Source organism: Cricetulus griseus, assembly GCF_003668045.3.
Source record: "Cricetulus griseus strain 17A/GY chromosome 1 unlocalized genomic scaffold, alternate assembly CriGri-PICRH-1.0 chr1_0, whole genome shotgun sequence".
In the NCBI taxonomy this organism is placed as follows: domain Eukaryota; kingdom Metazoa; phylum Chordata; class Mammalia; order Rodentia; family Cricetidae; genus Cricetulus; species Cricetulus griseus.
Genome location: NW_023276806.1, coordinates 148,021,017 through 148,036,021, shown reverse-complemented (window position 1 = coordinate 148,036,021; position 15,005 = coordinate 148,021,017). Strand labels below are relative to the sequence as shown.

At 36.5% G+C, this 15,005-nt stretch overlaps 1 protein-coding gene across 1 annotated transcript in view; it reads right to left on the bottom strand.

The window, feature by feature from the left end:
- Acss3 (acyl-CoA synthetase short chain family member 3) overlaps nt 1-15,005 on the bottom strand; it is a 184,821-nt gene that overhangs the window by 68,240 nt on the left and 101,576 nt on the right. The gene's annotated exons all lie outside the window — the stretch shown is intronic.

The following is a 15,005-nucleotide window of genomic DNA, read 5'->3' as shown; positions in this document are numbered from 1 at the left end:
GAAATCAGAGAATTATGCATAATTTATTGATAAATTATAGGTCTGTGTATATATGCCATATTCATATATAAATGATATTTCTTTGAAGTTTTAAATTGTTTTCACATTTGTTATCTCAGTGGTGTCCTATGCAATAAAGAAAAATGCAGACCTCATTTTCATGCTGTTCATTCTATTTAAAAAAGGATGCAGGGTTGCCTCAACTCTCAGTTCTGTCTGTGAGTCCAGAAAACATCATGCGATAAAAAGGCTAACAAGCTGAGTGTCCCGAAGTCCTCAAAACTAGAAATAAAACTAGAAGTGGGAGGTTATAAATATGTAGGTAGTGGTGAGCCATGAAAAGCACTGTTATTCTTAGATGAAAAGCCTGAAAGGCGTGCTTATTTCCCTTAAAAGTTTTACCCGTAAAGGACAGATCCTTGGGCAGAGTGACCACTGGGATGCTTTCCACACCTGCTCCCCTTTCTTCAAAGCAGGTGGTAACACAAGGACTTCAGTACCTGGTGTGCTGGTCCTTTGGCTTGGGCTTAGAAGAAAATTAATGGGCTCCAAAGGGAGCTGCCTCCAGTACTCCAGTGACCATGACTGTGCTATGAGGAAAAACAGGCTTTGCAAGCAGAATTGTGGAATACTTAAAACTTCACATTTTATAATAGCTGGAATGCAGAGGGATGGATGGTGTGTATTTTAATTTTAGTATTACATTCTGCAGAAAAGACCTTTGGGTTTTTGATCAATGACTTAGTATACCCACCTCAAATTTAATTTTATTATTATGATTCGCCAGTTACTCTACATGCATTGCAGGGATGGATCAGTTAAACGATACAAAGTGATTGCTACTCTTAATCATTATAAATGAAAAACCCAAGGCTCAGCAGGTAAGTCACTTGCCCGAAGCCAAACAAACACAGAAGTGTCAGGAATCGTGCCATCCTGACTTTAAGAAGCAAGAGTAGTTTCTCATATAAATGCATTATCAGGGACTTCTGAAAAGAAACTAGAGTGAATCCCAGACATAAACATTAAAACAATTTTACCAATAGTATATTCTATTCAGAAAAAATACAATGATCCAAAAAAGAGTTGCAGAAATGGAAACTGGAGAGTGTGTGTCAACTTTCTCATTCCATATATGTGAAATGGATTCCTAGAGAAACTGAATTTACCCAGGATCATATTGGTAAAGAAAGACCGGTATTAAATTTTCCAGACAAGTGATTATGCTTCTACATCATAATTCAGAATGTGAAGTGTGCATTATGCAACAAATATTCTATCCAATAAGGCAGAATATTACATTCCTTTAAGGTTAATTATTGAAGTATTAACAATAATAATCATCCACTCAAGTAAGCCTGAAGAGAATTTTGAAGAATTTATAAGAATGACTTGCTATTAACAGATCTCTAATCTGTAGAATGCAAGCAGATGTAGAGCAGAGCAAACTTCATCTTGTGAATTACACTTTTTCTGTTTCTTTGTTCATTGACATATACCATAGATTCAGGTGCCCATGCTGGCCTAAGTTGTCCTAGGAAACTGAGGATGACATTGGTCTTATTCTTTTCCTGTCTCCTAGGACAATGACATTATGTGGTGCTGGGGACCCAATCCATAACTTTATTCATGCTAGGTAAGTAATCTATCAATGGAACAACATGTCCAACTTTTTCGAGGGCTCCAAAAAAAGATTATCTGTTACATAGAAATGATAGTTATTCTGTGAAAAGCAAGTATGCTAACTAGTTTGTGGCTTGATCTCAAGATGGATTTAATATAAACAGTAACTAATACTATCCGCTGGGCCTAGGTAATAATTTAGGCAATAAATAGTCAGCTGAATTTCTTCTCAACACCATTGCTGACACTGACAATGTTGAGGTGCACTTTATTCTGAAATGGAAATGTGTGCACATGACACACATTTGCAATGGTGCACAGCAAAGTTGAGCACAAAGGCAGGGTCTACACGGATTATTTGTCCTTCCGAAATAATCCTGGGTTTGATTCTGTAGATGTCAGCCTGGAAAAGTAGACAAACAAGTACAACACGGACCAAAAAGCATGTCTGTGCATAATCACCATGTGCCAACCTATACATTTATGACTGATACTTGATATTAGAGTTGCTTAGGCATCAAAGTTCCTATATGAAAATATTAAGTTATTATAGTTTGGTCCGATGTGTACCCAAAGCCTGATGAGAGATGCTCAATTGCCTCCTGATATTTGGTATAGGAACTGATGGAAACAATGCTTATTTGGTGGCAGGGAAGAAGACTTGTGAAAATAATTTAGGTCATAATGATCATACTTTTGAAGGGAAACTGTGGCAATGAACTCTTCCTCTCAGTCTTTGTTTCTCTGCTGTCATGTACTCCCTTCACATTTTGCTCTTCCAAAGGCACAATGCAATGGAACCAAGCAATGATTGACTGGAACCTCTGAAATCATGAGTCAAAATGAACATTTCTGTGCTTATTCTTAGGTTGATTGCCTTGGATAGTTAGTCACAGGGACAGAAGGATAGGTAATGAGCTTCATAACAAACACCTGTCCCCATGCATTTCATATTGGAGTTAGTTTGTTTTGATCAACATTTCACTAATAAAATAGACATCTGAAGAGGTTCTGATTATTTGTTTCCTGTCAAGAAGATGAAAATAGATAGTAAAGAACTGTTTTAGCTATTAGATGCAAAAGTGAGTAGTCTAAATATATTCAGATGAACTAATAACCTCAACCCCTTTTCTATAGAAATGCAATCTATCTAAATAAGCCATTCATGAAGTGCTTTGTTTAAAAACAGAATGTTAAAATTGTATATTTCTTTTCTAGGAAAAAAAAAAACCTTGCAAGATAAGCAGATGTGACGAACTGGCTTTGAAGCTGAGCAGTGTTGCCATGCAGAACTCAGATGATTCCTTCCCTAGCCCCAATGAGAGCAGAAAAGAACAAGCATGCACATTAAAGGAACTTGCAAATGAATGGGACTGCAACACAGAAACAAGTCAGAGCAACACAAAGTACTGAGCTACTGCACAAAGGGAGTTGTTCTCATCTAAGAAATCAAAGAGACGGTATGCATGAAATGAGATCTGCTGTATAACAGGAAAATGTTTGGGGGAAAAAGAATAGATAGGTAAGTTCCTTTGCCAACAATGAACAAAAAGATAACTACAGAAATGAGAGCAAGGCTTAGAAAGGAAAAGAGTAATAAAAGGGGATTGTTGGGAGCCCCAGAGAAGATGGCTCAACATCTTTATTTATTTATTTATTTAATTTTTTGTGTCTTTTGGTTTTTCGAGACAGGGGTTCTCTGTATTGTTTTGGAGCCTGAACTGGAACTTGCTCTTAGACCAGGCTGGCCTTGAACTCACAGAGATCTGCCTGCCTTTGCCTCCCAAGTGTTGGGATTAAAGGTGTTTTAGAGCACCAACTGATGTTGCTGAAGACCCATGGTCAGCTCCTAAGGCACAGGTCATAGAGGTCACAGTCATCTATAATTCCAGCTCCAAAAGATCCAATACCCTCTTCTGGCATTCACATACATACAACTAAAATAAACAACTTATTTAAAGAGAGAGGATAGTGACCATAGTTTGAAATAACATTGTGACCAAAGATGATGATGAGGGAAAATACTTGGGGAAAATGGAGATGATGAGATACCAGAAAAGATAGTCATTGTAGGGCAATGGTGAGAGAGGTCAAAGTACAGCATAAGTTTTATTAGACAGGTAGACCAATAGAATAGAGTTGAAAACCCTGATATTAACCCAAACACTTATGAGCACCTGATTTTTGATAAACAATCCAAATTTATACGATGGAACAAAGAGAACATCTTCAACAAATGGTGCTGGCATAACTGGTTACGAACAGTAGAAGACTACAGTTAGACCAAAGCCTATCGCCTTGCACAAAACTTAAGTCAAAATGGATCAAAGACCTCAACATAAATCCAGCTACATTGAATCTATTAGAAGACAAAGTGGGAAATACCCTTGAATTAATTGGTACAGAAGACTGCTTCCTGAACATCACACCAGTAGCACAGACACTGAGGTCAACAATTGATAAATGGGACCTCCTGAAACTGAGAAGCTTCTGTAAGGCAAAGGAGACAGTCAGCAAGACAAAATGGCAGCCCACAGACTGGGAAAAGATATTCACCAACCCCACATCTGACAGAGGGCTGATCTCCAAAATATACAAAGAACTCAAGAAGCTAGTCTCCAAAACACCAAACAATCCAATTAAAAAGTGGGGTACAGAACTAAATAGACAATTCTCAATAGAGGAATCTAAAATGGCTGAAAGACACATAAGAAATTGTTCAACATCCTTAGCTATCAGGGAAATGCAAATCAAAACAACTCTGAAATAACATCTTACTCTTGTCAGAATGGCTAAAATCAAAAACACCAATGACAGTTTATTCTGGAGAGGATGTAGAGAAAGGAGAACACTCCTCCATTGCTGGTGGGAGTGCCAACTTGTACAGCCACTTTGGAAATCAGTATGGTGACTCCTCAAGAAAATGCAAATCAGTCTACCACAAGATCCAGCAATTCCACTCTTAGGCATATACCCAAAAGAAGCACATTCATACAACAAGGACATCTGTTCAATGATGTTCATAGCTGCATTATTTGTAATAGCCAGAAACTGGAAGCAGCCTATATGCCACTCATCCATGGAAGAATGGATAGAGAAAATGTGGTACATTTACACAATGGAGTACTAGTCAGCAGAACAAAAACAATGGAATCTTGAAATTTGCAGGAAAATGGATGGAACTGGAAGAAATCATTCGAGGTAACTCAGTCCCAAAAAGACAAACATGGTATGTACTCACTGATATGCAGATTTTAGACATAGAGTAAAGGATTACCAGCCTACAATCCACACTGCCAAAGAAGCTAATAAACAAGGAGGACCCTAAGGGAGATATACATGGTCCCCTGGAGAAGGGGAAAGGGTCAAGATCTCCTGAGCAAATTGGGAGCACGGGAAGGGGGGAGGGAGCTAGAGATTGAGAAGGGGAGAAGGGGAGGGATGCAGGAACATGAGGGAGCAGAAAGGTTGAGTGGGGGAAGAGTAGAAGAAAACAAGAAAGGAGATACCATAATAGAAGGAGACATTTTAAGTTTACAGAGAAATCAGGCACTAGGGAAAGGCCTGGAGATCTACAAAGATGACACCAGCTAACAGGCTACCTTAAATGCCCTCCCCTGATAATGAGATTGATGACTGTCTTATATGCCATCCTAGAGACTTCATCCAACAGCTGGTGGAAGTAGAAGCAGACACCCACAACTAATCACTGAACTGAATTGGAATCCAGTCGTAGAGAAGGACGAGTAAAAAGCAAAGGAGTCTAGACAAGGCTGTTGAAACCCACAGAAACAGCTGACCTGAACATCGGGGAACTCTTGCTCCCCTGACTGATAGCTGGAATACCAGCATGGGACTGATCCAGACCCTAGGAACATGGGTTTCTGTGAGGAAACCTCGGAAATCTACGGGACCTCCTATAGTAGTTCAGTACTTATCCTTAGCATAGGCGTGGACTTTGGGAGTCCATTACATATAGAGGAATACTCCCTGAGCCAGGACAAACAGGGGTGCACCTAGGCCTTATCCCAAAAGATACAATAGACTCTGATGACACCCTATGGAAGGCCTCACCATCCAGGGGGAGCAGAAAGGATATGTGATAGATAGGGTTTTAGTTGGGGGCAGGGGTAGGGGAATGGGAGGGAGAAGAGAACTGGGATTGTCATGTAAAACAATCCTGTTTCTAAGTCAAATAAAAAAAAGTTGAAAAAAAAGTTTTAAAATGTAAAGAAGAGCTAGTGAAGCAGGGCGTTGGTGGCACACGCCTTTAATCCCAGCACTCGGGAGGCAGAGGCAGGTGGATCTCTGTGATTTCGAGGCCAGCCTGGTCTCCAGAGAGAGTGCCAGGATAGGCTACAAAGCTATACAGAGAAATCCTGTCTCAAAAAACAAAAAACAAACTAATAAACAAACAAAAAAAAACAGCTATTGAATGTAGACACTCCTTGAGAGGTGAACCAAGAGCAGAAAATTGTAGTACCCATTGCTACTCACAGCATTCTGGTTGGGAAATTGAGATAGGGGTTTTTATTTGTTCATTTTAATGAGAGACATATTAATGCATTTGGAATGTGAAAATCAATTGGATGTTGAAATTATCAGTTATGTTTTTACCATGCAGTTATAGAAGGATATGTCCACTTTCAGAAGAAAAAATTCTTAATGTCTATTGTATTCATTAGTGTGGAAAAAGACTTCTTTCTGGCAGGTAACAGTCTTGTATCTAAAAGTTAAAGGTTCAATGAAGTTTTAACAATTTCCTTTTATTAATTCCATCAGCTAAAGTACTTAAAGATTTTAATTAAATTCTAGAGCATATCAAATGATCTTTGTTGAAATAAAAGAGTTCATTAATTATTCATTCATAAAATGCCATGTGCTATTTGCATTAGAAAAGAGGCTTTGTTTGTGCATTGACTCCTGTACTCCAGATGATTTGCCATGTAATGAACTGCAAATCTCCTAGTACTTTGGAGCATCAGTTCTGTTAAATCAGGATTCATCACTAAGGAGGAACAATATATCAGAATCGCAGTTCACTGTATCATTATGCTTTAGAAATACTGTGATTTACTAAGTATAAAAATGAAACTTTAGGGTCTTCCTTGTTTACTAGTTTCCTCTGGCAGTGTGGATTGTAGGCTGGTAATCCCTTACTCCCTGGAGAAGGGAAAGGGTTACCATCCCCTGAGTAAATTGAGAACATGGGAAGAGAGGGAGGGAGCTACGAGAATGAGAAGGGAAGAAAAGGAAGAATGCAGAGGTCATGAGGGAGCAGAAAGGTTGAGTCAGGTGTAGATTAGAAGAAAGGATATGTGATAGGTAGGGTTTTAGTTAGGGGGGTGGTAGGGGAAGAAGGGAGGGAGAAGGGAACTGGGATTGTCATGTAATTCAATCTTGTTTGTAATTAAAATAAAAAAGTAAAAAAAAAAAAAGAGTGTGTCTCCACAGGGGAGGGTCTAGTCCCTGCTCCAAATGGTATGACAGATTTTGAAGAACCCCCCAAAAATGAAACTTTAATCAAGCTTAGTGATAGATACATATTTTTTTTAGAAAAGTTAGCACTCTGCAATCTATGATAAGGATCTAATAAATTACATTTTCTATACAAAGATTGTATTTTTGTATTTAAACACGAGTGTAGCTTCCAAAGTAAAATATTTTTTACAATACTACATTAAACTAACAGTAAATAGAATTTTCTTCTCATATCCATGGATTCTGGATCTGTTAATTACAATAACCATGAATTGATAATGTCAGAAATAATATCTATAGTGTATGTACTGATTTCTTCCTATCATCATTCCCTAAATAAGACAATAATAACTATTTATATAGAATTTATAGTATATTATTTATTGTATAAAATATAATGTGACCTGAAGTATATGGAAGAATATGATTATTTTACACATATATGTTACTATCACATACAGAAATCTGAGAATCTGTAAGTTTTATTATGTGCAAGAGATCCTGGAACCACTCTACTCATAGGCACCATGAGACCAAGTTATAGAGTTGGTAATTAGTATGAAAATAGTGGCACAAGTTTGACAAATATTTTGCTTTCCAATTGCTGTCAAGATTCTTTTTAACTCAATAACTTTAGTTTAAATTAATGAATTAGGTAAAAACAACCCCTGCATTTTGCATGTCCATGGAGCCAGTTAACGCTCTTTAAAATGTTTCATTTTACCTACCTCCCAGAAATCACTGTGCCCGTCAGAGATGACAAATGTCCCTTGCCCACAGAGTTTACAGAATGACAGCACTGCCTTTGCAAATCTGAAGGGATCTGGATGATTTAATGGAAGTATAAGATAAAAATAACTTCAGTCAGCCTGAGAAAAGCAAAAATTCAAATATCAGAGCAGATGTGATACTGATAAGCTGTGGCATTTACTACATTATATGTAAGAGTCAGTTCCTTGAGAAAAGGACTTTCAGATCACAATAAACATGAAGCCTTAGCAGAGGGAAGTATTTAACCACCGGCAGGTTTCTGCCCATTTATGCATGGTTTTATGTGGTGTTGGATGAGAAAAGTAGGATTCCAGGAACTAGAGAAAAGTAAATGTAAATGTAGGTGAGAAGACTGTGATGGATCATTATATTATACAAATGATTTATGTTCTTAAAGGGATATGGACTCTTTGAAGCTGTGAAAAATAATGGTCCTTTCTTCAATTTTATCTTGTAACTAAGTTCCTATAAAAACTACCTTATATGCCATCATAGAGCCTTTATCCAGTAGCTGATGGAAACAAAAGCAGATACTCACAACTAAACAATTGAATTGAACTCCTGGAATCCATTTACAGCGAGGAAGGAGTGATGAGCAAAGGGGTCAAGACCAGGCTAGAGAAACCCACAGAAACAGCTGACCTGAACAAGAGGGAGCTCATGGACCCCAGACTTATAGCTGGGAAAGCAGCATAAGACTGATCCAGGCCCCCTGAATCTGGGTGTCAGTGAGGATGCCTTGGCAATCTATCGACCTCTGGTAGTGGATCAGTATTTATCCCAAGTATAGGAATGGCCTTTGGGAGCCCATTCCACATAGAAGGATACTCTCTCAACCTAGACAAACGGGGGAGAGCCTAGGCCCTGCTCTAAATGATATGACAGACTTTGGAGATTCCCCATGGAAGGCCTCATCTTCCGTGGAAAGCAGAACGTGGATGGGATAGGAGGTTAGGGGGTGCAGGGGAGGAGGGGATGGAGACGGAACTGGGATTGACATATTTTTTGAAAAAGCTTTTTATTTTAAATTTAAAAATAAGGAAAAAACTACATTACTGCATCTAATCAGAATAATGATGCAGTGAAGACAAGAGATATCTCCCCTAGGATCTGTGCTTTCCCCTTTCAGACACAAGTACTCACTGCCAAAATGTAGCAACTCAACAAGTATTTGTAGATTTTCTTGATTCCCAAGTTTGGGTTGAATTTATTAGCTGAGGGAATTTTTATTTAGTCTGCAACTTTCACTTATATAAACATGCTACCTGTAAATATAGATTTTTGTCACCCTATCTGATATTTATACCCTGTATTTCTTCATGTTGTTGCATTCAACTAGCTATAACTTCAATAATTCTGTCAACTAGAATCATGGAAGCTGACATGCTTGCCTTGTCCTACACTACGAGGAAAATCTTCCAATCTCTTTTCCTTAAATACAATGACTGTTATGTATTTTTAAATGACCCCTTTCAGACTGAGGAATAGCAATTGCTATTCCTTGGGATTCTCAACTATGAATGGATATGCATGTGTCAAATTATCTCTATATTAACGGACATGACTGTATGATCTTTTTCCTTTAGCATATGATTCTAATAGATAGTCTTGACTGACTTTCAAGAATCAAAAGAGACTTGCATCTTGGAACAAATTCAATTTACTCATTTTATACATTCTTTTTATACATACACCTATCCTACTTCCTGGGTAGAATTTCACAGAATTATTAATTCCTTAAACATTTGGTAGAAGTTTCAGTAAACCTATGTGTGACTGAGATTAATTTGAAGAAGTATTTTTCAATTGCAAATTTGATTTTCTTAATAATATTTATGTTTAAAGGACTGATTTCATATTTGGTAGGTAAATTATTTTGTAAAAAAAAACCTTCATCTAAGTCATGAGACTTACATTTTAAGTTGGCAATAATGTTCATGATCCTTTTTATAACTTCTACATCACTAGTGATATATTGTTTCTTTTGTATTGATAATTGGTGTCTTCTTTTTCTCATTTACACTTGCATGGGTTTATCAATTTGATTTACAAAAAAGACACCCTGTAATACATTGGGTTTTCTTTCCATGCTTCCTCTTTTCAATTTCATTATTGTCTTCTCTTTTTTCTATTATTTCTTTTCTTCTATTTCTTTGGTTTATTTTGCTCTTCCTTCCTAGTTTCTTAAGATGTGTGCTTAGATTCTTCATTTGAGATTTATTCTATTTCATTATGTATCCTATTAATATGATGAATTTCCTCCCAGCACTGTTTTGTGTCCTACAAGTATGGACATGATGTCTATGAATCTTTTTTCATTTAAGTATACATTTTTATTTTCATTATGAGTATTTATTTAATCTATTGATTAGTCAAAAGGTACATTTATTAGCTTCCAAAAGTTTTATTTTCAATTTACATTTTTACTTATTCTGTGTTATTCAACATGGTCAAAGAAAAGATTCTATATAACTTCAATAATTAGAAATTAACTTAAGGGTAACGAAGGGACATGCACATGTGAATGTGTGTGTTTATGTCTCACAAGACAATGAACATCTTGAAGTGTGTTTTAAAGTATATAAAATGTGTTTGGGATAGGTAGTTAGCATCATATTTTACTTGAGAATGAGTACTTGTACATTGCTGCTGATTTAATTTCTGCTATCTTAATTATTAATGGTAATGGGTGGAGAAAAAGAGGAAGAGAGAAACCATGGTAGAAGTAGACAGGAATATACTAACATGATGGGTAGAATCATCTTTCTGGAAGATCATCAGTATAGTGATTACCTGAAATATGCAACTATAGTCCCAGGTACAAATCACATTAGAATTCCAAGCATAGTAGTAGCCAAGAAAATTTACTTGTTCACCACAGTCAAAAAGAAAATTAAATACATGAGAAGAGACATGGGTAAGAGAAAATACTTCCAAGAAATAAAAGACACAAACAGTAGATTCAAATAAACATATTCATGAAGAGAAAAAGAGAAGAAAAATAATGCATAGACAGAGATAACCATAACATAACTACTGAGTATATGGATGAGATCATGTTTTGTCAGGAAGCATAGAACTTGAGAGAGTTTAGCTAATCGTTAATGTCACTTGACCATAAGGTACATATGGATCATCTACAGTTGCCTGACAAGGAGCTGATAATACAAAGTTTGGTCTGATAGAATACAAAGAATTTGGGAATCTTGGCTAAAATAGGAATTTTAAATCTATCTACAAGGAGATTGTCTAAGAAATGTACACAGAAAGAAAGAATAGGTCTAAAAATTATCCCAATAGCTCCAATTTTAGGTCAAAGAGAGAAATCAGGATTGGAAAATGATAACAATTTTGAGAGAAGAAAGAGGCAAATGAGAAATAGAATACAATTAAATTTCCAAAGTAAAAGTGAAGTCCTTAATACACAGTGTGTACTTGCCAAGGACTAGCTTATGATTATCCTTACCCCTTTCTAAATGTCATCAGAACATTGAAGTAGAGTGTGGCCAGCTCTGTGGTAGATGCAGCTCAGTGGGCAGCTACACCACATTAAAGGCACAGATGGAGACAGGGACTATTTTCAAGAGATGACTCCATTCCCGGTGAGTACTTACAGATAGGAAAAATTCTTCAGGTAATAATTGGGTATGTACCCCCCAAAATGAGCATCCTACTACCAAGAAACTTGTTCATCGATGTTCATTGTAGCTGTATTCATTATAGCCAAAAATTACAAACAGCTTTGAAATAGATGAAAGGATAAAGAGAACATGGTACATTTATACAATGGAATATTACTCAGATATTTAAAAAGAAAAAAAAATCATGAAATTCACAGCTAAATTGATGGAGACAGAAAGCTCCATCTTGAGTGAAGCAACCCAGACCCAAAAGGACGGTTATTCTATGTTTTCACTTCTACGTGGATGTTAACCATTAAGTCCTCAATAAGCAGGCTACAAATTGTACAACCACAGAGGTTAGGAAAAGATTAAGGGACTTGAATGTGGGAACCAAGTATCTCTCTTGGAATGGAAAGTAGAATAGATAATTGTGGATGGATGACGATGGTGGTGGTGGTTGTGGTGGGGGAATTGAATAAAAGAATCAAATGGGGATGGACAGAAAAGAGAGTGGTCATTTTGGAAAATTTTTGTCTTATAATGCTTTGTCTAGGCTTTTATTTTTCCTTGCAGGTCTTTTGCTTATATATGATGGATTCTGGTTAGTATTCTTATGGGATTTCTGCATGTGCTGATGTATATGTTTCTACATGTATATGTGTTTTTTTGTGCTTTTTGGCTATTTTTTCTGTTTGTTTTGTCCTATTCTGATTTGTTTTTTTGTTATAATATTTTATTATCACTATTATTATTGAAATGTCTAATGGCTTTCTAATGAGAGAGAGAGTATGTATCTGTGTGGGTGGCAAAGTGGGGAGGGTCTGAGAGGAGTAGGGGCAGAGAAACCATAACCAGAATATAGTGTATGAAAAAAAATGTATATATATATATATATATATAATATATATATATATATATATATATAGAGAGAGAGAGAGAGAGAGAGAGAGAGAGAGAGAGAGAAAGAGGGAGGGAGAGAGAGTAAATGACAAGCTGACTTGCAAATGAGTCATACAAGGTGCTGGAAGGCTGCAGTTTTGCAACTTGCAAGCCATGTTGGGATGTGCATTTTTCTGATGCAACTGCCTTTGTGTCACATTTGCTCCTATTATTAACTTCTCAAACATAATCCTGTCAGTAACTTTAATAAATGCATTGGTTCATACACACACACACACACACACACACACAATTAATTTCATGGAAGAAACTACAAAGAAGAGGCACATCAGGCCTAATAGATTGATTAATAGTGAATGAGAAAGTTAATAAGAATGAAGAAAGATATCGATCATGATGATTAATGGCTGCTGAGAAGGATGGTGAAACCAGAATGGCAAAGGTCTTTGACTTTGCTACTTATGAAGTCACAAATCTTCCATGCAGTGCAACAGACCGAAACCAGACTGGGGTAGATTGAAGCCTGGGAGGAAGAGGTTGAAGCAGAGATGGTTTAGTGAGGGCTGTTTCTCAAGGAGTCTAGTCTAGCTTGTATAGAAGAAAATGAAGAGCCAAGCATTAGAAATGGTAAAACACAAAAGAGGTTTTGTTTGGAAGTCAGAAAACAAATGACACATTATAAGTAAGGAAGGAGAAAATTCAGAATTTACAGAAAACATTTAAAATATTTCTTGTAAGTTACATAGCAAATGTTTCTAGATCCTCTATACTGTTTTTGAAAACACTATCCCAAAATAAATAGCAAAGCTCTCTGGATAGTGTTAGCACATGTTTTAAATAAACAAGAAAATAATGGAAAGCCAATGAAAAAAATCAGATATTCTTATTGTATGTACTTCAATTCTGAGGTCAGCTTAAGAGGCATAAAAACTTATTAATAAATTCTGTCTTGTCACATTTGAATAGGCAATGTCACATTTTAACATAAGCATTTGTTTGTTTTGTTTTCAAGAGGAATGACAATCTTAATGAAAAAAATTATCTGTTGCAAGGACTTTAGTTTGGAGCAGACATGTCAAGATTATTTCATGTGTTACATTATAAACATCCAAATGTCTATCAAGTCTGCAGGATATGAAAACACAAGAAGAGTGGAATCATGAGCGATGTTCTAACACTTTTTTCAAAGTCTATTATAGTTTTCAGAGACAGAAAACTAGCCAACTAAAAATGATGAGAGTCTTCAAATGCTGGAGAGTGCAGGAGAATTTCATGAGATCAGAGAATGGCCTCACATGATTTTTACAGTTGTTGAGTTGACAATTCTTAATGTAACAAATATCTAAACAATCTGATACCTTTCTCTACATGCCCCATTTTTCAGTCTGATATTTCTTATCACACAGTGAGAGACTGTTGAGGTCGTGGACAACCTAAGATTGAGAAGCTGCCCATTCTACTACAGTGACAGATATTTAGATTTATGCCTGAATATTCATAAAATACAAGTCCTATAATCGTATTATGAAGGCTTAATAAAAAAACTACAAAAATGCAGTAGCTCTTCAAACTTCAAAAGAGACTTATAAAATATGCAAATTACACATGCTGTTTGAACTAACTCCTCCCAAATTCATCATTTCTTCCTAGGAGGTTAAGTAATTACTTTCTCTGACCCTTATATGAACTGAAAACAAATTTTCAAGTGTGGAAATGTGAGATTATACCACTGCATATGATGAATATTTTTAAAACAACAGATCAGTAGCTTGCTTGAGCGATGGGACATTATATGGGACAATGTGAGGCAAAAGTTATAGACAACTAACAATCTCCTATTTCATCTCCATAATAAGATTTTAAAGCATTTTAATTTACTTTTTCCTTATGGGGGAGAGAAGGGAATGCGCATGCCTGCCATAGTTGCTGGGAAAGCAAATGCCAATCTCTGGAAGAGCATTGAGGTCTCTTGACTGCTGAGTCATTTCTGTAGCCCTAGTCACTTCATTATGTTTCAATTTAATGGGAGTATGTGCAGATGTCATTATTTTCCATCTTGCTAGATTTCCAAAAAAGAAAAACAGTATCATATTAAATGATAATTTTAAAAAGTGTATTCGTTATCACACCCAGATGTTAAAATATTAGAAACTACATATTTTTGTGCACATATACAAACATGCTTATATCTATGTCGTGGTGTGTATGTGGTCAGAGGACCCTTGCAGGAGAAGTCAGTTCTCTTCTTCTACTATGTGGGTTCTGTGGATTGAACAGAGAGATAGGCAACCTTGACGTAGGGCCGCCTTCTACTCCAGTGGTTCTCAACTATCCTAAGGCTGTGGCCCTGAAATACAGCTCCTCAGGTTGTGGTGGTGATCCCCAACCATGAACTAATGCCCACTGTTATTCATAACTGTAATTTTGCTACTGTTATGAATTGAAATATAAATATCTGTGTTTTCTGATGCTTTTGGGGGGCTGTGACCCACATGTTGAGAATCACTTCAAACTCACGTATGTTGATATGTTTTCATGTAACTTCTGATAGAATCACAGAAAACAGACATATAAGGGGCATTCTCCAATATGCATATGGAAACCTAA